At 39.4% G+C, this 22,594-nt stretch overlaps 2 long non-coding RNA genes across 2 annotated transcripts; both read right to left on the bottom strand.

The window, feature by feature from the left end:
• Window positions 1–901: 901 nt before the first annotated feature.
• On the bottom strand, window positions 902–2,506 carry LOC127294598 (uncharacterized). Its single transcript, XR_007846796.2, has 2 exons — window positions 1,700–2,506; window positions 902–1,397 (listed from the first exon to the last, which is right to left on the bottom strand). It is a non-coding gene; the product is annotated as an uncharacterized lncRNA (long non-coding RNA).
• A 16,415-nt stretch (window positions 2,507–18,921) lies between these two features.
• LOC127294599 (uncharacterized) lies at window positions 18,922–20,523 on the bottom strand. The gene is made up of 2 exons (XR_007846797.2): window positions 19,720–20,523; window positions 18,922–19,417 (listed from the first exon to the last, which is right to left on the bottom strand). It is a non-coding gene; the product is annotated as an uncharacterized lncRNA (long non-coding RNA).
• Between the last annotated feature and the right edge of the window lie 2,071 nt (window positions 20,524–22,594).

Here is a 22,594-nt window from a genome sequence, read left to right as displayed (position 1 = left end):
ATACAACATGTTTAATCAAACAAAATACAAAACTCAAAAATAAATAAAGTATTTAACATGTAATTACATCATCCAATATTACAAGGTTCATAAAGACAAGTAATTCAAGAATAAGGATATTATACAACAAGGAAACAAAATTCTTTATTGATATTCACACAATAATACAATGTCTTTATAAATGAATAAAATAATATTACAAAAATAATTACATGTTCTGAAAAAGGAAAAATAAAAGCCCAAACTAAGTCTTGATCATCCTTTTCTTATCAATTGGGAAACCTGCACAACAAAGTAAAATGGTATTGCCGACTGGCAATGGATCAAAGATTAAAGGTTAAAATAGAGGTAGATCTTTTCTCAGGCATGCTCATCCACAAGGGGAGCCGAACCAGGCCAGCATTGACAGCCTAGCAAGCACACATCACACACACAGGTCTGCATGGATGTGCTGTCCATGCATGGTTGTGTTGTCAACCAAAGGGCAACATCAGGCCACCATATAAAAGCAAGTTACTTGCAGACCCAAACAGTTGCTAAGCACAACAATTCTTCTCACACCCATCGACCAGCCTAAGAACACCCAGGAAAAGCAACTATTCTTCATCCAAAACCGTATAGATCTATCTGAGAACAAAGCAGTAGTAGTAGCTCATCATCAAACCCAAACTAGAACAAGAAAAATGATTGTGGCGACATAGCAGGAGCCAGGAGGAGCACGCTCAACTCAAGGAGGTGAAGAGCAACAAGAACAAGAATTACTTCAGATCCATAATCAATTTATCCAGGAGATGGAATCAGGTATACATCCTATCCAGGATAAGAGCATACAAGATCTATTCCCAAAAAGGCATCATATCATCCAGATCAAATAGCTTATCAAACATGAATTGTTTGTGATGATTTTAACATCATCTGATCATAGTTATGATCCAAGTCTAATAAATCACCCTACAAAACTACCCACAACACTAATCTTGCTAAGTAAGAAATATCCCTGTGCACACTCTTAAGAGGCACCACAGAGAGTATCAAATCTTAAAAGATAGCACATGGGCAGTATTTGCAAGCAATAAAATAGACTAAGATCAAACTATAAATCATCAGTTTTCATGAGAAGTGATTCCTCTCAGATCTGCACGTAGGTGCTATGCAAGATTCATCATAGAGAATTTCAGGCACCATAGTATCTGTGCTTATTTCAATCTGTGCCTCAATTTATGTATCATTGGCTAGAGCAAGCATACTTCTGTTCTTACCAGTGAATAGTAGAAAGAGAGAGACTCTCAGTGAAGCCAGCAAGCAAACCAGGTCCACGAAACTAGCAAGGTACTCACTTTGCACAACCACATACACATGGATCATCTAGATCCAGCAACTAGGCCACACTAGCATGCCTACAAATTCACGTCCAAACCACAAGTGGTTAATAACCAAGTAATGCATACAACCAACGTATCATAAAACAGACTTTTAAGCCAACAGACTTGAATTCATATTTGAGCATGTTCAATAGCTCAAGATTGAAATTAACTGAAGACTGAAGTTAATCTTCAGTTTCATTACTAATAATATGACTGAAAGCACACATGTCTGGGATGATTAAATCATACAAAGTGAGATACCACAGCTAGCAGTAATCAGCAATCTTGCAGCACATAATGCTATAGGCAGAGTAGTGGAGAGAGGATTAGCTCACATCGCAGTAGGGGTAGTAGATAATGTAGTCGATGCCGGGGTTGAGGCCGCGGCACAATTCCGCCGGCGTCGAGGAGGAGGAAGCTGAAGACGCGACGGCGCGGGCACCATGCCGGCGGCGACCAAGCCAACGGCGGGCTAGGTTTTGCCGTGGGCGTGCAGGCGAAGCCGTAGTCGAGGGAGGCTGCGAGGTCGTCGAAGCAGAGGTCGGCCGACCGCACCATGGTGCGACGGTCAGCGGGCAGCAGCAACACCACACCACACCATCAGACCACCATAGAATCGAGTAGGCCGACACAGCAAGGTCGAGCTACGGCTCGAGGTGGAAGTCAAGGTCGCCGAGGAGGAACCATCCGGAGGCGCAGCAGCGCGGAATCACGCCGGCGGCGAGGCGAGGTGTGGCGGGCTAGGGTTGGCCACGGGGTGACTGCGAGTGCTAGGGGCGTCGCGGTGGGGTGGAGCTGGTGGAGGAGAAGGGCGAGCTGGTGGTGGAACAGCTCCAGCGGGCAGCGGCGTCGGATGCGGCCAACATCGGCCGGAGCGGCGCCGGGAAGCAACTAGGGTTCTCTGGTTGGGGGCGGCTGAGTAAGACCATGAGGATCAAATCGACCGGGAGGAGGCGGTAGAGAGCAGCATGGCGGAGCAAAGCCCCATCACGCCGGCGGTGGAGAGGGCCGGAGGCGGCTGGAATTGAAGCGGCGGCGGGCACATCGCCAGGAGGGAGTCAATGCGAGAGGGGAACGAACTAGTCTCGTGGGCGTGTTGAGAGAAGAGGCGGAGAGAGTCGTGCGCGTGCGTGTGTGGTGGAGCCGGTCCGGCTCAGTATGCGCGTGTGTTGTGTTCGTGTATGGGTTTGACCCAACCCGATCGACCACCCTCTCAATGTGTGCTAATTGCCTAGTTGAATCCAGTGAATCAACGAACCCATTAGCTCTAGTCAAAATATAACTAGCCTATCAAAATGCACTCATGTGTCTAGTTAGTACTAATATGTATACACTTATGTGTTTAATATTCACACATTATATTAATTACCTACTAATCTAATATTGCATAGATAACTTATGTAATTGTTTGATTATGATTTGGAGAATATAAAATAACTCTGAGGTATCAAACAGACATTATAAAAATACAAATTGTAGATTGAACTCTAAAAATATATTATATGCATAATTTGAATTTGTACTTGTTTAAAATATTAATCCAACCTTAAGCATGTTATAAATATGTTTTCACAATTACTTAACACGGTTTAGGAAATAAAACTTAAGATGTGATTTTAATTAAGAAAAATCATGTAGAATTCACAAGATATATAATGTAAAATGATTCTAAATTATATTAGAGCACTTAATTATATTTTGATAAATATTTTCTCTATCTTAAAGTAGTTAAATAAATTCTAAACAATTTAATACTTTAGGAAATTCCTAAAAACCTAAACATAAATTCTTTAAACCTAACCATGGTATAAAGTGTTATGACTATATATTCTAAAAACATTTTTTTAAGCTTGTACTCACATATAAAACTAAATATGGCCAACCACAAATAAACCACATGAGTTGCACATCCTTGATCCAAATCCAATTGTTTAGCTAACTATGCATGACATGTAACAACTTTATGAATTAAACCTTAAATAGTTGTATCATCCAATACCGTGCCATTACAAGCTTGATATACTAAACCTATTAACCATTAGTAATCATCCCTAGTCCAACTCATCTAAGTTGTTACCACTTACTAATAGTGTCCTCTTATTGGATAAGTTCCATATACCACATATCTAAGCCATAGCCTTGGCTTATGAGTAGAGTTCACGTTTTTAAAATTGATTGAATAGTATTCATTTCCAAATCATATACCCAGTTAAACACATTGACTTACAAGTCAACCTTATCACATCAACCACTTACCTTGAGAGTTGTTGATCACATATCCTTAACCACAATATATGGAACCTAGGACTTTCCATTACTAGAAGATTTTGAACCCATCTTGTTTAAGACCCATCTAATAATTACTTAGTGAACCAACTAAAAAAGAGTAGTAAACCCTAGAAACTAATATCCCCATTTGGAATACTTATTGTTCATTAAGCATCAGGTTCTTTAAAAGTTATTATTTGTGAAGTAAATAATAAGTAATATTTAGTCATGTCTTATAAGACTTAAAACTGACAACTGATTCTTGCGTATTAAGATTATGTCAACTACTATTTCCTTGTATGTGTATATGATTCATTGTACCACTTGTTTATGATACTAATACAATCCAACCCTAATAAGAACCTTGTTTGAGAACCATTCTAAAAGTGCAACACACTCTAAAGAAATCTTCACAACTCACTAATCCTAAATCATCGGGGTTAGGTCACGCTTAGAGCGATTGCATCTCATACTTATGCATTATTGCATCCTTGCCAATCTTTTAAACATCGTCCTTACCGGACGATGATGCTATTTCAGAATTTGGAGTTATTGCGTATCGAAGACCTTGTCTGCATAATCTTGCAGCCAAGAAAGGCAAGTTCATCACTTGCTCATGTCATTTGAGTATTTTTATCAAATTACTTGCAAAGTATTATGGTTATCACTATTGCACAAAAAATCAAAACCACTACTTTCATAACTATGAATATGACTATGTGGTGGGCAATGGAACCATGGATTGTGTTGATATGGTGGAGGTTCCATTGCACGGGCTTATATCCATCTAGGATTAAACAACAAATGTCGCCAGTGATTCTTGTGCCGTAATACCCGTGTTAACCATAAGATCTGGAGTGGGACGGAGTAGTCAAAAGTGTTTCCACCTCTCGTTCATCAACGGATGCGCTTTACCGTAGACACTTGTGTCTGCAGCTGCAAGCGGTAGGCTGGGGAAGCCTTAAGTCCCCACGGCACAGTCCGTAGACACTTGTCGTTCGAAGAACAAGCGGTAGGGTGGGGATCCCATTCTAATTCCCCACGGTATTGCGGTCTATGATGGGTTGCAGCCACCGGCGTAGGAGTGTATGGTAGAGCCCAGCACTGTTGTCGTGGTCGGGGTCCACCCTGAAATTACGGGAATAATGGGACCGACGTGGACCCAGGGTCGGCGCATGCAACAACGGGTGGGTGTTCGAGGTAGCGGAGGAACATGATTGGCTAGACCTTATACCGGGCCTCACACCAAAGGAAGTGTGGACGAGCCTGCAACTCGGTTGGCACCAAGGTTAAGATCTCTTATGGGTAAAGCAACACACCTCTGCAGAGTGTAAAGAACCGTGACCTGTCACTCCCTGTTCCGGGATATGGAACTGCGAACGCGGCCGGAAAGGAGCTCCATGAAGTTCTAGTAAACCGGTGAAGGCTGACGGACATAGTTCTTCTGAATAAAAGCAACCTTTTGAAGAAATGGTTATGAAAACTTGCATTGGTATTAGACTTTCTGGTCTAATGCTGTAGCTAGTGCATTAAACACCTCTTTCCTATAATGAACTTGTTGAGTACGCTCGTACTCATCCCACTCTTAAATCCCCTGCTTAGATATGGAGGCATCAAAGGAGGATCTACAGTGCAACTCGAGGATCGAGGAGTCATCAACTACTTCAGGAGACAGGACCTGTCAGAGGAGTCAGATATCACAATACACAAGGATAAAACCTAGATTATCCATAGAAGGGAACTAGCTTCCTAAACCTAGCTCCTATTTAGCTAGAATCTATTCTTAGCCTCTGTAGTTAGTGAAATACTCTACAAATAGAGTTCGTGATAAGATTAGACTACGAGTCGTTCTTCTGGAGTTTATTTGCAGATTTACCTCATTGTAAAGTAGGAGGCTGTGATGATCTTATGTAAAAGAGTCAATGTTGTAATTCTATAGACATACCTTGGACCCGCATATGTTTCTGTTGTACCACTCTGAGCGATATAATACTAGTGGAACAGTGTTTCATTGGTGTTATATCAGACTTGCATACTACACCATGCAGTGGTATGCCGGGTCACCACAGTTGGTATCAGAGCAAATGCTTTGACCCTAGGATTAAAACCCTTTAAAGGAGACCTATATGATTGGTAGTGTCTATAGGAAGTTGTCCTAGGTAAACCAAATATTTTTATGACTTGAGATGGGTATTCACTTGAGAATAATCCTGACACACTTGAGTCAACATTTCTTACCTATCTTTACTAAATAAAGTTAGCTAATCCCAAACATATATCACATCATTAAGTCCTTAGAACAATAGATGAGTAGATCACAGTTGGTATACAATACATGGTAGTCCAAAGAGAGGATACAACCATAAGGAAGATATCCTATTGGAAGATGTGTACCAACACAAGTTATGGTTAAGTAAGAATTATTCAGACCTGTAATAGGAGTAATATCAAGTGATGAAGATAATTAAGATATCCTAATAGAAGATGTAGACCCAGATAAGTAATGAGAAAGTAAAATTATCTAGACGTGTGAAACAATTGATAGTAAGTGATAACTCTGAGTTATGTGAGGTAGTATAGACCATGATGAGTCAATCATGGAAAGTAAGGAAGAGAGATAGAAATATTATATGTCTACTTACATAGTAGAGTTGCTAATCATATATGATTCACCTGAGAATCATTATGTGATGGAATAGAACATCATAAACATTTAGGAGAAGAACAATAAGAAGCCAGACAATAGTGCAAGAACTTTGATCCAAAAATATGGGAAGTGTGCTAAGCACACCATGACCATATGCTTATGGTAGAAACGCTTAGAAGTATAGGAACTATATCCTAATAAATATGTATTCAGAGTAACCCTATTAGAACTAGTGGTATCATACAAAATTAGTCCTCAATAGCACTTGTATATGGTATAATACTTTGTTAGTACTTCCAAACAAAATTAGGTCAACCATAACTATCCTAGACCACTTTGTTTCAAGTTTATCTCATTGCAAATGTGCAATTAAGGTAAATGTTGAGACAAATAGTAGAAATCCCCATATTCGTGCTAAGTATCACGATATAAACCTATATTATGTGGTGTTATATACTACACATCAGAGCCTAATGTTTAGAGATGTCTTACTCAACTATTATAATTCAGGCTTATGATGATGTGTATTATAAGCACAAAGCTGAATCTTCTTGGATTTTTATTGGATTTTCATTGATTGACTAGATCCATACATGAAGTTCGACTTTGATATGCAAATGCATGTCGCAATATCAAGTTCTGACTTGATGCTATAGATCTAGAGGGTAATAGTATTCGTGTGAGGAAGCGACGAATTCTGGAAGATTCCGAAGACAAGATGAAGGTTCATCGGAGAAATGAAGTAAAGTTGTGGAAAGTAACCACAATACTCTGAAAGAAGTACAATCAGAAACTCATGCTTACCTCAACAGAGGAGTACTTTAGTACAGAAGAAGCATGAAGGTGAGAAATATGATGATTATGGTGAAGCTCAAGCAGATCCCTAGTCATCATGGAAGAGGGAATGCATGGGAAATCACTTCGGATACTATATTCATAGTGTCAGTTAGTGGTTCTCTTGCAAAATAAACCCTTACAGAAGGAAGATGACCTATGAAACCATAGCAGAGATAAGAAGATCATAGTTGGTATCAGAAGACCACTGTTGTGGTATAGGATCAAAACTGCGAGATAAAGTAGAAGATGTCTCGTCCAGTTGATCGGAACCTATAATAAGATCCAGTTTTAGATAACAAATAGCCATAATTGGTATCAAGTAGTCCATCATTGTATTAATTGTACCAAGAAGTTGTAAATAAATAAAATTTTGCCAGCCAAATAACAATAGCCTATAATCATTTAGTCGAAGGATTCGCATTGGATGTCCACAATTGAGTGGATACACCACAAGGATTCTTCACAAGACCTTAGAAGAATATAAACCATAAGCTACACCAAGACCAATATTCTAACCATCAATTCAATGGTTGGAATAAAAGGAGTTGAAGACCATAAGAAAACTCAAAGGGGTAGAGTAAAGATTGAGATGGATGTACAATAACTCAATACTTTAAGCTAGATAGAAGCAGAAGGTCTGAACTGAGAGGAAGTTCGATCTTATTTTTCATAAGATTGTTGAACATTACTTTCAGAAGGATGTCAGACCAGAAGCCGAGGTTCATACCTCGAGGAAGTAAGAAGTGGACTATAACTTGAGAAAGTGAGTAAAATTTACTCAGGAGTACGGAAACTCAAGTAAGCTAAGTATAATGAAGTTGGACGAAGGAAATACCATAGACCAATAAAGCCCAAGATGGTCAAAGAATGAAGAAGATTGAACATACCAATATCAAAGACTAATAGAATGATTCCTTTCATGGAACCTAAATAACCCAAAATAGATATAGGTATCAACTATAACCATGATTGGATGGACTAAATGAGTCTAATCCATTCCTAGGGAAGTAAACCATTAAGACCACTCCATGGTAAGTACCTTACCAAGTACCATTATTGCACTTTTGGTAGTAATGGAAAACAAAGACCTATTTATCAATTAGGAGTGTATTATCAAATCAGTCTTCAGTTAAGACTAGCAGCACCAGAAGAAGTCCCATCATTGATTCTTAAATGAAGAAGGAAAACAAGTTTATAGAGTTCGAAGAACTGAAAGGATTGAAGTAAGAAGTCATGATTCAGAGGCAGATACTATTAGATTCCAGAGAAAAATCATAGAACTCGAGTAAGAAACTAATGTTCAGAGACAAACCATAATGGATTCCAGGAAGAATCTGGACAAGGGATATATTCAATTATATCCAGTAAAATCACCACGGAGTTCGAGAGAAGTCGTAGTCTGCACAAGTCGGATCCACATTCCGAAACGTGAGAGAGTTCAAACTTCGAGGACGAAGTTTAGTTTAAGGGGTAGAGACTGTAATATCCCAGGTATTGGGGTTACAAAAATAGAGGAAATAGATGTGTGCATCGCATTCATGCATAGAAAATCTGGGGAATTTTCGCGCTTTAAAGTAAAACAGTCAAAGCAAAACAGTCACAGTAATTGAAGTTTCACTTGACCTTGGTGGAATTGAAGTAGCTCATCAAGTTAAGCGCTATAAACTTCACTATGATCTTTGCTTAAACCCATCAAGGTGATCGAGGTTTCTCTTACGTCGGTGGAATTGAGTTAGTACTCGACGTGAGTGCAATAAACTTCGACATGACCTTTGTTGAACTATTTGATTTAAGGGAACACAATTGGAATCCAATTTAAATATGAGTGATAAGAATTCAAATTGAAATTGGAATTGGAATTTGAATTCTAGACCATTATATAACATACAACATGTTTAATCAAACAAAATACAAAACTCAAAAATAAATAAAGTATTTAACATTTAATTACATCATCCAATATTACAAGGTTCATAAAGACAAGTAATTCAAGAATAAGGATATTATACAACAAGGAAACAAAATTCTTTATTGATATTCACACAATAATACAATGTCTTTATAAATGAATAAAATAATATTACAAAAATAATTACATGTTCTGAAAAAGGAAAAATAAAAGCCCAAACTAAGTCTTGATCATCCTTTTCTTATCAATTGGGAAACCTGCACAACAAAGTAAAATGGTATTGCCGACTGGCAATGGATCAAAGATTAAAGGTTAAAATAGAGGTAGATCTTTTCTCAGGCATGCTCATCCACAAGGGGAGCCGAACCAGGCCAGCATTGACAGCCTAGCAAGCACACATCACACACACAGGTCTGCATGGATGTGCTGTCCATGCATGGTTGTGTTGTCAACCAAAGGGCAACATCAGGCCACCATATAAAAGCAAGTTACTTGCAGACCCAAACAGTTGCTAAGCACAACAATTCTTCTCACACCCATCGACCAGCCTAAGAACACCCAGGAAAAGCAACTATTCTTCATCCAAAACCGTATAGATCTATCTGAGAACAAAACAGAGTAGTAGTAGCTCATCATCAAACCCAAACTAGAACAAGAAAAATGATTGTGGCGACATAGCAGGAGCCAGGAGGAGCACGCTCAACTCAAGGAGGTGAAGAGCAACAAGAACAAGAATTACTTCAGATCCATAATCAATTTATCCAGGAGATGGAATCAGGTATACATCCTATCCAGGATAAGAGCATACAAGATCTATTCCCAAAAAGGCATCATATCATCCAGATCAAATAGCTTATCAAACATGAATTGTTTGTGATGATTTTAACATCATCTGATCATAGTTATGATCCAAGTCTAATAAATCACCCTACAAAACTACCCACAACACTAATCTTGCTAAGTAAGAAATATCCCTGTGCACACTCTTAAGAGGCACCACAGAGTATCAAATCTTAAAAGATAGCACATGGGCAGTATTTGCAAGCAATAAAATAGACTAAGATCAAACTATAAATCATCGATTTCATGAGAAGTGATTCCTCTCAGATCTGCACGTAGGTGCTATGCAAGATTCATCATAGAGAATTTCAGGCACCATAGTATACGTGCTTATTTCAATCTGTGCCTCAATTTATGTATCATTGGCTAGAGCAAGCATACTTCTGTTCTTACCAGTGAATAGTAGAAAGAGAGAGACTCTCAGTGAAGCCAGCAAGCAAACCAGGTCCACGAAACTAGCAAGGTACTCACTTTGCACAACCACATACACATGGATCATCTAGATCCAGCAACTAGGCCACACTAGCATGCCTACAAATTCACGTCCAAACCACAAGTGGTTAATAACCAAGTAATGCATACAACCAACGTATCATAAAACAGACTTTTAAGCCAACAGACTTGAATTCATATTTGAGCATGTTCAATAGCTCAAGATTGAAATTAACTGAAGACTGAAGTTAATCTTCAGTTTCATTACTAATAATATGACTGAAAGCACACATGTCTGGGATGATTAAATCATACAAAGTGAGATACCACAGCTAGCGATAATCAGCAATCTTGCAGCACATAATGCTATAGGCGTAGTAGTGGAGAGAGGATTAGCTCACATCGCAAGAGGGGTAGTAGATAATGTAGTCGATGCCGGGGTTGAGGCCGCGGCACAATTCCGCCGGCGTCGAGGAGGAGGAAGCTGAAGACGCGACGGCGCGGGCACCATGCCGGCGGCGACCAAGCCAACGGCGGGCTAGGTTTTGCCGTGGGCGTGCAGGCGAAGCCGTAGTCGAGGGAGGCTGCGAGGTCGTCGAAGCAGAGGTCGGCCGACCGCACCATGGTGCGACGGTCAGCGGGCAGCAGCAACACCACACCACACCATCAGACCACCATAGAATCGAGTAGGCCGACACAGCAAGGTCGAGCTACGGCTCGAGGTGGAAGTCAAGGTCGCCGAGGAGGAACCATCCGGAGGCGCAGCAGCGCGGAATCACGCCGGCGGCGAGCCGAATTGTGGCGGGCTAGGGTTGGCCACGGGGTGACTGCGAGTGCTAGGGGGCGTCGCGGTGGGGTGGAGCTGGTGGAGGAGAAGGGCGAGCTGGTGGTGGAACAGCTCCAGCGGGCAGCGGCGTCGGATGCGGCCAACATCGGCCGGAGCGGCGCCGGGAAGCAACTAGGGTTCTCTGGTTGGGGGCGGCTGAGTAAGACCATGAGGATCAAATCGACCGGGAGGAGGCGGTAGAGAGCAGCATGGCGGAGCAAAGCCCCATCACGCCGGCGGTGGAGAGGGCCGGAGGCGGCCGGAATTGAAGCGGCGGCGGGCACATCGCCAGGAGGGAGTCAATGCGAGAGGGGAACGAACTAGTCTCGTGGGCGTGTTGAGAGAAGAGGCGGAGAGAGTCGTGCGCGTGCGTGTGTGGTGGAGCCGGTCCGGCTCAGTATGCGCGTGTGTTGTGTTCGTGTATGGGTTTGACCCAACCCGATCGACCACCCTCTCAATGTGTGCTAATTGCCTAGTTGAATCCAGTGAATCAACGAACCCATTAGCTCTAGTCAAAATATAACTAGCCTATCAAAATGCACTCATGTGTCTAGTTAGTACTAATATGTATACACTTATGTGTTTAATATTCACACATTATATTAATTACCTACTAATCTAATATTGCATAGATAACTTATGTAATTGTTTGATTATGATTTGGAGAATATAAAATAACTCGAGGTATCAAACAGACATTATAAAAATACAAATTGTAGATTGAACTCTAAAAATATATTATATGCATAATTTGAATTTGTACTTGTTTAAAATATTAATCCAACCTTAAGCATGTTATAAATATGTTTTCACAATTACTTAACACGGTTTAGGAAATAAAACTTAAGATGTGATTTTAATTAAGAAAAATCATGTAGAATTCACAAGATATATAATGTAAAATGATTCTAAATTATATTAGAGCACTTAATTATATTTTGATAAATATTTTCTCTATCTTAAAGTAGTTAAATAAATTCTAAACAATTTAATACTTTAGGAAATTCCTAAAAACCTAAACATAAATTCTTTAAACCTAACCATGGTATAAAGTGTTATGACTATATATTCTAAAAACATTTTTTTAAGCTTGTACTCACATATAAAACTAAATATGGCCAACCACAAATAAACCACATGAGTTGCACATCCTTGATCCAAATCCAATTGTTTAGCTAACTATGCATGACATGTAACAACTTTATGAATTAAACCTTAAATAGGGGTCATACCTTGTTAGTTGTATCATCCAATACCGTGCCATTACAAGCTTGATATACTAAACCTATTAACCATTAGTAATCATCCCTAGTCCAACTCATCTAAGTTGTTACCACTTACTAATAGTGTCCTCTTATTGGATAAGTTCCATATACCACATATCTAAGCCATAGCCTTGGCTTATGAGTAGAGTTCACGTTTTTAAAATTGATTGAATAGTATTCATTTCCAAATCATATACCCAGTTAAACACATTGACTTACAAGTCAACCTTATCACATCAACCACTTACCTTGAGAGTTGTTGATCACATATCCTTAACCACAATATATGGAACCTAGGACTTTCCATTACTAGAAGATTTTGAACCCATCTTGTTTAAGACCCATCTAATAATTACTTAGTGAACCAACTAAAAAAGAGTAGTAAACCCTAGAAACTAATATCCCCATTTGGAATACTTATTGTTCATTAAGCATCAGGTTCTTTAAAAGTTATTATTTGTGAAGTAAATAATAAGTAATATTTAGTCATGTCTTATAAGACTTAAAACTGACAACTGATTCTTGCGTATTAAGATTATGTCAACTACTATTTCCTTGTATGTGTATATGATTCATTGTACCACTTGTTTATGATACTAATACAATCCAACCCTAATAAGAACCTTGTTTGAGAACCATTCTAAAAGTGCAACACACTCTAAAGAAATCTTCACAACTCACTAATCCTAAATCATCGGGGTTAGGTCACGCTTAGAGCGATTGCATCTCAATACTTATGCATTATTGCATCCTTGCCAATCTTTTAAACATCGTCCTTACCGGACGATGATGCTATTTCAGAATTTGGAGTTATTGCGTATCGAAGACCTTGTCTGCATAATCTTGCAGCCAAGAAAGGCAAGTTCATCACTTGCTCATGTCATTTGAGTATTTTTATCAAATTACTTGCAAAGTATTATGGTTATCACTATTGCACAAAAATCAAAACCACTACTTTCATAACTATGAATATGACTATGTGGTGGGCAATGGAACCATGGATTGTGTTGATATGGTGGAGGTTCCATTGCACGGGCTTATATCCATCTAGGATTAAACAACAAATGTCGCCAAATGATTCTTGTGCCGTAATACCCGTGTTAACCATAAGATCTGGAGTGGGACGGAGTAGTCAAAAGTGTTTCCACCTCTCGTTCATCAACGGATGCGCTTTACCGTAGACACTTGTGTCTGTCGGCGGCAAGCGGTAGGCTGGGGAAGCCTTAAGTCCCCACGGCACAGTCCGTAGACACTTGTCGTTCGAAGAACAAGCGGTAGGGTGGGGATCCCATTCTAATTCCCCACGGTATTGCGGTCTATGATGGGTTGCAGCCACCGGCGTAGGAGTGTATGGTAGAGCCCAGCACTGTTGTCGTGGTCGGGGTCCACCCTGAAATTACGGGAATAATGGGACCGACGTGGACCCAGGGTCGGCGCATGCAACAAAGGGTGGGTGTTCGAGGTAGCGGAGGAACATGATTGGCTAGACCTTATACCGGGCCTCACACCAAAGGAAGTGTGGACGAGCCTGCAACTCGGTTGGCACCAAGGTTAAGATCTCTTATGGGTAAAGCAACACACCTCTGCAGAGTGTAAAGAACCGTGACCTGTCACTCCCTGTTCCGGGATATGGAACTGCGAACGCGGCCGGAAAGGAGCTCCATGAAGTTCTAGTAAACCGGTGAAGGCTGACGGACATAGTTCTTCTGAATAAAAGCAACCTTTTGAAGAAATGGTTATGAAAACTTGCATTGGTATTAGACTTTCTGGTCTAATGCTGTAGCTAGTGCATTAAACACCTCTTTCCTATAATGAACTTGTTGAGTACGCTCGTACTCATCCCACTCTTAAATCCCCTGCTTAGATATGGAGGCATCAAAGGAGGATCTACAGTGCAACTCGAGGATCGAGGAGTCATCAACTACTTCAGGAGACAGGACCTGTCAGAGGAGTCAGATATCACAATACACAAGGATAAAACCTAGATTATCCATAGAAGGGAACTAGCTTCCTAAACCTAGCTCCTATTTAGCTAGAATCTATTCTTAGCCTCTGTAGTTAGTGAAATACTCTACAAATAGAGTTCGTGATAAGATTAGACTACGAGTCGTTCTTCTGGAGTTTATTTGCAGATTTACCTCATTGTAAAGTAGGAGGCTGTGATGATCTTATGTAAAAGAGTCAATGTTGTAATTCTATAGACATACCTTGGACCCGCATATGTTTCTGTTGTACCACTCTGAGCGATATAATACTAGTGGAACAGTGTTTCATTGGTGTTATATCAGACTTGCATACTACACCATGCAGTGGTATGCCGGGTCACCACAGTTGGTATCAGAGCAAATGCTTTGACCCTAGGATTAAAACCCTTTAAAGGAGACCTATATGATTGGTAGTGTCTATAGGAAGTTGTCCTAGGTAAACCAAATATTTTTATGACTTGAGATGGGTATTCACTTGAGAATAATCCTGACACACTTGAGTCAACATTTCTTACCTATCTTTACTAAATAAAGTTAGCTAATCCCAAACATATAGCACATCATTAAGTCCTTAGAACAATAGATGAGTAGATCACAGTTGGTATACAATACATGGTAGTCCAAAGAGAGGATACAACCATAAGGAAGATATCCTATTGGAAGATGTGTACCAACACAAGTTATGGTTAAGTAAGAATTATTCAGACCTGTAATAGGAGTAATATCAAGTGATGAAGATAATTAAGATATCCTAATAGAAGATGTAGACCCAGATAAGTAATGAGAAAGTAAAATTATCTAGACGTGTGAAACAATTGATAGTAAGTGATAACTCTGAGTTATGTGAGGTAGTATAGACCATGATGAGTCAATCATGGAAAGTAAGGAAGAGAGATAGAAATATTATATGTCTACTTACATAGTAGAGTTGCTAATCATATATGATTCACCTGAGAATCATTATGTGATGGAATAGAACATCATAAACATTTAGGAGAAGAACAATAAGAAGCCAGACAATAGTGCAAGAACTTTGATCCAAAAATATGGGAAGTGTGCTAAGCACACCATGACCATATGCTTATGGTAGAAACGCTTAGAAGTATAGGAACTATATCCTAATAAATATGTATTCAGAGTAACCCTATTAGAACTAGTGGTATCATACAAAATTAGTCCTCAATAGCACTTGTATATGGTATAATACTTTGTTAGTACTTCCAAACAAAATTAGGTCAACCATAACTATCCTAGACCACTTTGTTTCAAGTTTATCTCATTGCAAATGTGCAATTAAGGTAAATGTTGAGACAAATAGTAGAAATCCCCATATTCGTGCTAAGTATCACGATATAAACCTATATTATGTGGTGTTATATACTACACATCAGAGCCTAATGTTTAGAGATGTCTTACTCAACTATTATAATTCAGGCTTATGATGATGTGTATTATAAGCACAAAGCTGAATCTTCTTGGATTTTTATTGGATTTTCATTGATTGACTAGATCCATACATGAAGTTCGACTTTGATATGCAAATGCATGTCGCAATATCAAGTTCTGACTTGATGCTATAGATCTAGAGGGTAATAGTATTCGTGTGAGGAAGCGACGAATTCTGGAAGATTCCGAAGACAAGATGAAGGTTCATCGGAGAAATGAAGTAAAGTTGTGGAAAGTAACCACAATACTCTGAAAGAAGTACAATCAGAAACTCATGCTTACCTCAACAGAGGAGTACTTTAGTACAGAAGAAGCATGAAGGTGAGAAATATGATGATTATGGTGAAGCTCAAGCAGATCCCTAGTCATCATGGAAGAGGGAATGCATGGGAAATCACTTCGGATACTATATTCATAGTGTCAGTTAGTGGTTCTCTTGCAAAATAAACCCTTACAGAAGGAAGATGACCTATGAAACCATAGCAGAGATAAGAAGATCATAGTTGGTATCAGAAGACCACTGTTGTGGTATAGGATCAAAACTGCGAGATAAAGTAGAAGATGTCTCGTCCAGTTGATCGGAACCTATAATAAGATCCAGTTTTAGATAACAAATAGCCATAATTGGTATCAAGTAGTCCATCATTGTATTAATTGTACCAAGAAGTTGTAAATAAATAAAATTTTGCCAGCCAAATAACAATAGCCTATAATCATTTAGTCGAAGGATTCGCATTGGATGTCCACAATTGAGTGGATACACCACAAGGATTCTTCACAAGACCTTAGAAGAATATAAACCATAAGCTACACCAAGACCAATATTCTAACCATCAATTCAATGGTTGGAATAAAAGGAGTTGAAGACCATAAGAAAACTCAAAGGGGTAGAGTAAAGATTGAGATGGATGTACAATAACTCAATACTTTAAGCTAGATAGAAGCAGAAGGTCCGAATCGAGAGGAAGTTCGATCTTATTTTTCATAAGATTGTTGAACATTACTTTCAGAAGGATGTCAGACCAGAAGCCGAGGTTCATACCTCGAGGAAGTAAGAAGTGGACTATAACTTGAGAAAGTGAGTAAAATTTACTCAGGAGTACGGAAACTCAAGTAAGCTAAGTATAATGAAGTTGGACGAAGGAAATACCATAGACCAATAAAGCCCAAGATGGTCAAAGAATGAAGAAGATTGAACATACCAATATCAAAGACTAATAGAATGATTCCTTTCATGGAACCTAAATAACCCAAAATAGATATAGGTATCAACTATAACCATGATTGGATGGACTAAATGAGTCTAATCCATTCCTAGGGAAGTAAACCATTAAGACCACTCCATGGTAAGTACCTTACCAAGTACCATTATTGCACTTTTGGTAGTAATGGAAAACAAAGACCTATTTATCAATTAGGAGTGTATTATCAAATCAGTCTTCAGTTAAGACTAGCAGCACCAGAAGAAGTCCCATCATTGATTCTTAAATGAAGAAGGAAAACAAGTTTATAGAGTTCGAAGAACTGAAAGGATTGAAGTAAGAAGTCATGATTCAGAGGCAGATACTATTAGATTCCAGAGAAAAATCATAGAACTCGAGTAAGAAACTAATGTTCAGAGACAAACCATAATGGATTCCAGGAAGAATCTGGACAAGGGATATATTCAATTATATCCAGTAAAATCACCACGGAGTTCGAGAGAAGTCGTAGTCTGCACAAGTCGGATCCACATTCCGAAACGTGAGAGAGTTCAAACTTCGAGGACGAAGTTTAGTTTAAGGGGTAGAGACTGTAATATCCCAGGTATTGGGGTTACAAAAATAGAGGAAATAGATGTGTGCATCGCATTCATGCATAGAAAATCTGGGGAATTTTCGCGCTTTAAAGTAAAACAGTCAAAGCAAAACAGTCACAGTAATTGAAGTTTCACTTGACCTTGGTGGAATTGAAGTAGCTCATCAAGTTAAGCGCTATAAACTTCACTATGATCTTTGCTTAAACCCATCAAGGTGATCGAGGTTTCTCTTACGTCGGTGGAATTGAGTTAGTACTCGACGTGAGTGCAATAAACTTCGACATGACCTTTGTTGAACTATTTGATTTAAGGGAACACAATTGGAATCCAATTTAAATATGAGTGATAAGAATTCAAATTGAAATTGGAATTGGAATTTGAATTCTAGACCATTATATAACATACAACATGTTTAATCAAACAAAATACAAAACTCAAAAATAAATAAAGTATTTAACATTTAATTACATCATCCAATATTACAAGGTTCATAAAGACAAGTAATTCAAGAATAAGGATATTATACAACAAGGAAACAAAATTCTTTATTGATATTCACACAATAATACAATGTCTTTATAAATGAATAAAACAATATTACAAAAATAATTACATGTTCTGAAAAAGGAAAAATAAAAGCCCAAACTAAGTCTTGATCATCCTTTTCTTATCAATTGGGAAACCTGCACAACAAAGTAAAATGGTATTGCCGACTGGCAATGGATCAAAGATTAAAGGTTAAAATAGAGGTAGATCTTTTCTCAGGCATGCTCATCCACAAGGGGAGCCGAACCAGGCCAGCATTGACAGCCTAGCAAGCACACATCACACACACAGGTCTGCATGGATGTGCTGTCCATGCATGGTTGTGTTGTCAACCAAAGGGCAACATCAGGCCACCATATAAAAGCAAGTTACTTGCAGACCCAAACAGTTGCTAAGCACAACAATTCTTCTCACACCCATCGACCAGCCTAAGAACACCCAGGAAAAGCAACTATTCTTCATCCAAAACCGTATAGATCTATCTGAGAACAAAACAGAGTAGTAGTAGCTCATCATCAAACCCAAACTAGAACAAGAAAAATGATTGTGGCGACATAGCAGGAGCCAGGAGGAGCACGCTCAACTCAAGGAGGTGAAGAGCAACAAGAACAAGAATTACTTCAGATCCATAATCAATTTATCCAGGAGATGGAATCAGGTATACATCCTATCCAGGATAAGAGCGTACAAGATCTATTCCCAAAAAGGCATCATATCATCCAGATCAAATAGCTTATCAAACATGAATTGTTTGTGATGATTTTAACATCATCTGATCATAGTTATGATCCAAGTCTAATAAATCACCCTACAAAACTACCCACAACACTAATCTTGCTAAGTAAGAAATATCCCTGTGCACACTCTTAAGAGGCACCACAGAGAGTATCAAATCTTAAAAGATAGCACATGGGCAGTATTTGCAAGCAATAAAATAGACTAAGATCAAACTATAAATCATCAGTTTTCATGAGAAGTGATTCCTCTCAGATCTGCACGTAGGTGCTATGCAAGATTCATCATAGAGAATTTCAGGCACCATAGTATCTGTGCTTATTTCAATCTGTGCCTCAATTTATGTATCATTGGCTAGAGCAAGCATACTTCTGTTCTTACCAGTGAATAGTAGAAAGAGAGAGACTCTCAGTGAAGCCAGCAAGCAAACCAGGTCCACGAAACTAGCAAGGTACTCACTTTGCACAACCACATACACATGGATCATCTAGATCCAGCAACTAGGCCACACTAGCATGCCTACAAATTCACGTCCAAACCACAAGTGGTTAATAACCAAGTAATGCATACAACCAACGTATCATAAAACAGACTTTTAAGCCAACAGACTTGAATTCATATTTGAGCATGTTCAATAGCTCAAGATTGAAATTAACTGAAGACTGAAGTTAATCTTCAGTTTCATTACTAATAATATGACTGAAAGCACACATGTCTGGGATGATTAAATCATACAAAGTGAGATACCACAGCTAGCAGTAATCAGCAATCTTGCAGCACATAATGCTATAGGCAGAGTAGTGGAGAGAGGATTAGCTCACATCGCAGTAGGGGTAGTAGATAATGTAGTCGATGCCGGGGTTGAGGCCGCGGCACAATTCCGCCGGCGTCGAGGAGGAGGAAGCTGAAGACGCGACGGCGCGGGCACCATGCCGGCAGCGACCAAGCCAACGGCGGGCTAGGTTTTGCCGTGGGCGTGCAGGCGAAGCCGTAGTCGAGGGAGGCTGCGAGGTCGTCGAAGCAGAGGTCGGCCGACCGCACCATGGTGCGACGGTCAGCGGGCAGCAGCAACACCACACCACACCATCAGACCACCATAGAATCGAGTAGGCCGACACAGCAAGGTCGAGCTACGGCTCGAGGTGGAAGTCAAGGTCGCCGAGGAGGAACCATCCGGAGGCGCAGCAGCGCGGAATCACGCCGGCGGCGAGCCGAATTGTGGCGGGCTAGGGTTGGCCACGGGGTGACTGCGAGTGCTAGGGGGCGTCGCGGTGGGGTGGAGCTGGTGGAGGAGAAGGGCGAGCTGGTGGTGGAACAGCTCCAGCGGGCAGCGGCGTCGGATGCGGCCAACATCGGCCGGAGCGGCGCCGGGAAGCAACTAGGGTTCTCTGGTTGGGGGCGGCTGAGTAAGACCATGAGGATCAAATCGACCGGGAGGAGGCGGTAGAGAGCAGCATGGCGGAGCAAAGCCCCATCACGCCGGCGGTGGAGAGGGCCGGAGGCGGCCGGAATTGAAGCGGCGGCGGGCACATCGCCAGGAGGGAGTCAATGCGAGAGGGGAACGAACTAGTCTCGTGGGCGTGTTGAGAGAAGAGGCGGAGAGAGTCGTGCGCGTGCGTGTGTGGTGGAGCCGGTCCGGCTCAGTATGCGCGTGTGTTGTGTTCGTGTATGGGTTTGACCCAACCCGATCGACCACCCTGTCAATGTGTGCTAATTGCCTAGTTGAATCCAGTGAATCAACGAACCCATTAGCTCTAGTCAAAATATAACTAGCCTATCAAAATGCACTCATGTGTCTAGTTAGTACTAATATGTATACACTTATGTGTTTAATATTCACACATTATATTAATTACCTACTAATCTAATATTGCATAGATAACTTATGTAATTGTTTGATTATGATTTGGAGAATATAAAATAACTCTGAGGTATCAAACAGACATTATAAAAATACAAATTGTAGATTGAACTCTAAAAATATATTATATGCATAATTTGAATTTGTACTTGTTTAAAATATTAATCCAACCTTAAGCATGTTATAAATATGTTTTCACAATTACTTAACACGGTTTAGGAAATAAAACTTAAGATGTGATTTTAATTAAGAAAAATCATGTAGAATTCACAAGATATATAATGTAAAATGATTCTAAATTATATTAGAGCACTTAATTATATTTTGATAAATATTTTCTCTATCTTAAAGTAGTTAAATAAATTCTAAACAATTTAATACTTTAGGAAATTCCTAAAAACCTAAACATAAATTCTTTAAACCTAACCATGGTATAAAGTGTTATGACTATATATTCTAAAAACATTTTTTTAAGCTTGTACTCACATATAAAACTAAATATGGCCAACCACAAATAAACCACATGAGTTGCACATCCTTGATCCAAATCCAATTGTTTAGCTAACTATGCATGACATGTAACAACTTTATGAATTAAACCTTAAATAGGGGTCATACCTTGTTAGTTGTATCATCCAATACCGTGCCATTACAAGCTTGATATACTAAACCTATTAACCATTAGTAATCATCCCTAGTCCAACTCATCTAAGTTGTTACCACTTACTAATAGTGTCCTCTTATTGGATAAGTTCCATATACCACATATCTAAGCCATAGCCTTGGCTTATGAGTAGAGTTCACGTTTTTAAAATTGATTGAATAGTATTCATTTCCAAATCATATACCCAGTTAAACACATTGACTTACAAGTCAACCTTATCACATCAACCACTTACCTTGAGAGTTGTTGATCACATATCCTTAACCACAATATATGGAACCTAGGACTTTCCATTACTAGAAGATTTTGAACCCATCTTGTTTAAGACCCATCTAATAATTACTTAGTGAACCAACTAAAAAAGAGTAGTAAACCCTAGAAACTAATATCCCCATTTGGAATACTTATTGTTCATTAAGCATCAGGTTCTTTAAAAGTTATTATTTGTGAAGTAAATAATAAGTAATATTTAGTCATGTCTTATAAGACTTAAAACTGACAACTGATTCTTGCGTATTAAGATTATGTCAACTACTATTTCCTTGTATGTGTATATGATTCATTGTACCACTTGTTTATGATACTAATACAATCCAACCCTAATAAGAACCTTGTTTGAGAACCATTCTAAAAGTGCAACACACTCTAAAGAAATCTTCACAACTCACTAATCCTAAATCATCGGGGTTAGGTCACGCTTAGAGCGATTGCATCTCATACTTATGCATTATTGCATCCTTGCCAATCTTTTAAACATCGTCCTTACCGGACGATGATGCTATTTCAGAATTTGGAGTTATTGCGTATCGAAGACCTTGTCTGCATAATCTTGCAGCCAAGAAAGGCAAGTTCATCACTTGCTCATGTCATTTGAGTATTTTTATCAAATTACTTGCAAAGTATTATGGTTATCACTATTGCACAAAAATCAAAACCACTACTTTCATAACTATGAATATGACTATGTGGTGGGCAATGGAACCATGGATTGTGTTGATATGGTGGAGGTTCCATTGCACGGGCTTATATCCATCTAGGATTAAACAACAAATGTCGCCAGTGATTCTTGTGCCGTAATACCCGTGTTAACCATAAGATCTGGAGTGGGACGGAGTAGTCAAAAGTGTTTCCACCTCTCGTTCATCAACGGATGCGCTTTACCGTAGACACT

This window comes from Lolium perenne, chromosome 4, assembly GCF_019359855.2.
Source record: "Lolium perenne isolate Kyuss_39 chromosome 4, Kyuss_2.0, whole genome shotgun sequence".
Taxonomy (NCBI): Eukaryota; Viridiplantae; Streptophyta; class Magnoliopsida; order Poales; family Poaceae; genus Lolium; species Lolium perenne.
The sequence above is the reverse complement of the archived record's forward strand: the minus strand, read 5'-3'. Positions and strand labels throughout refer to the sequence as shown.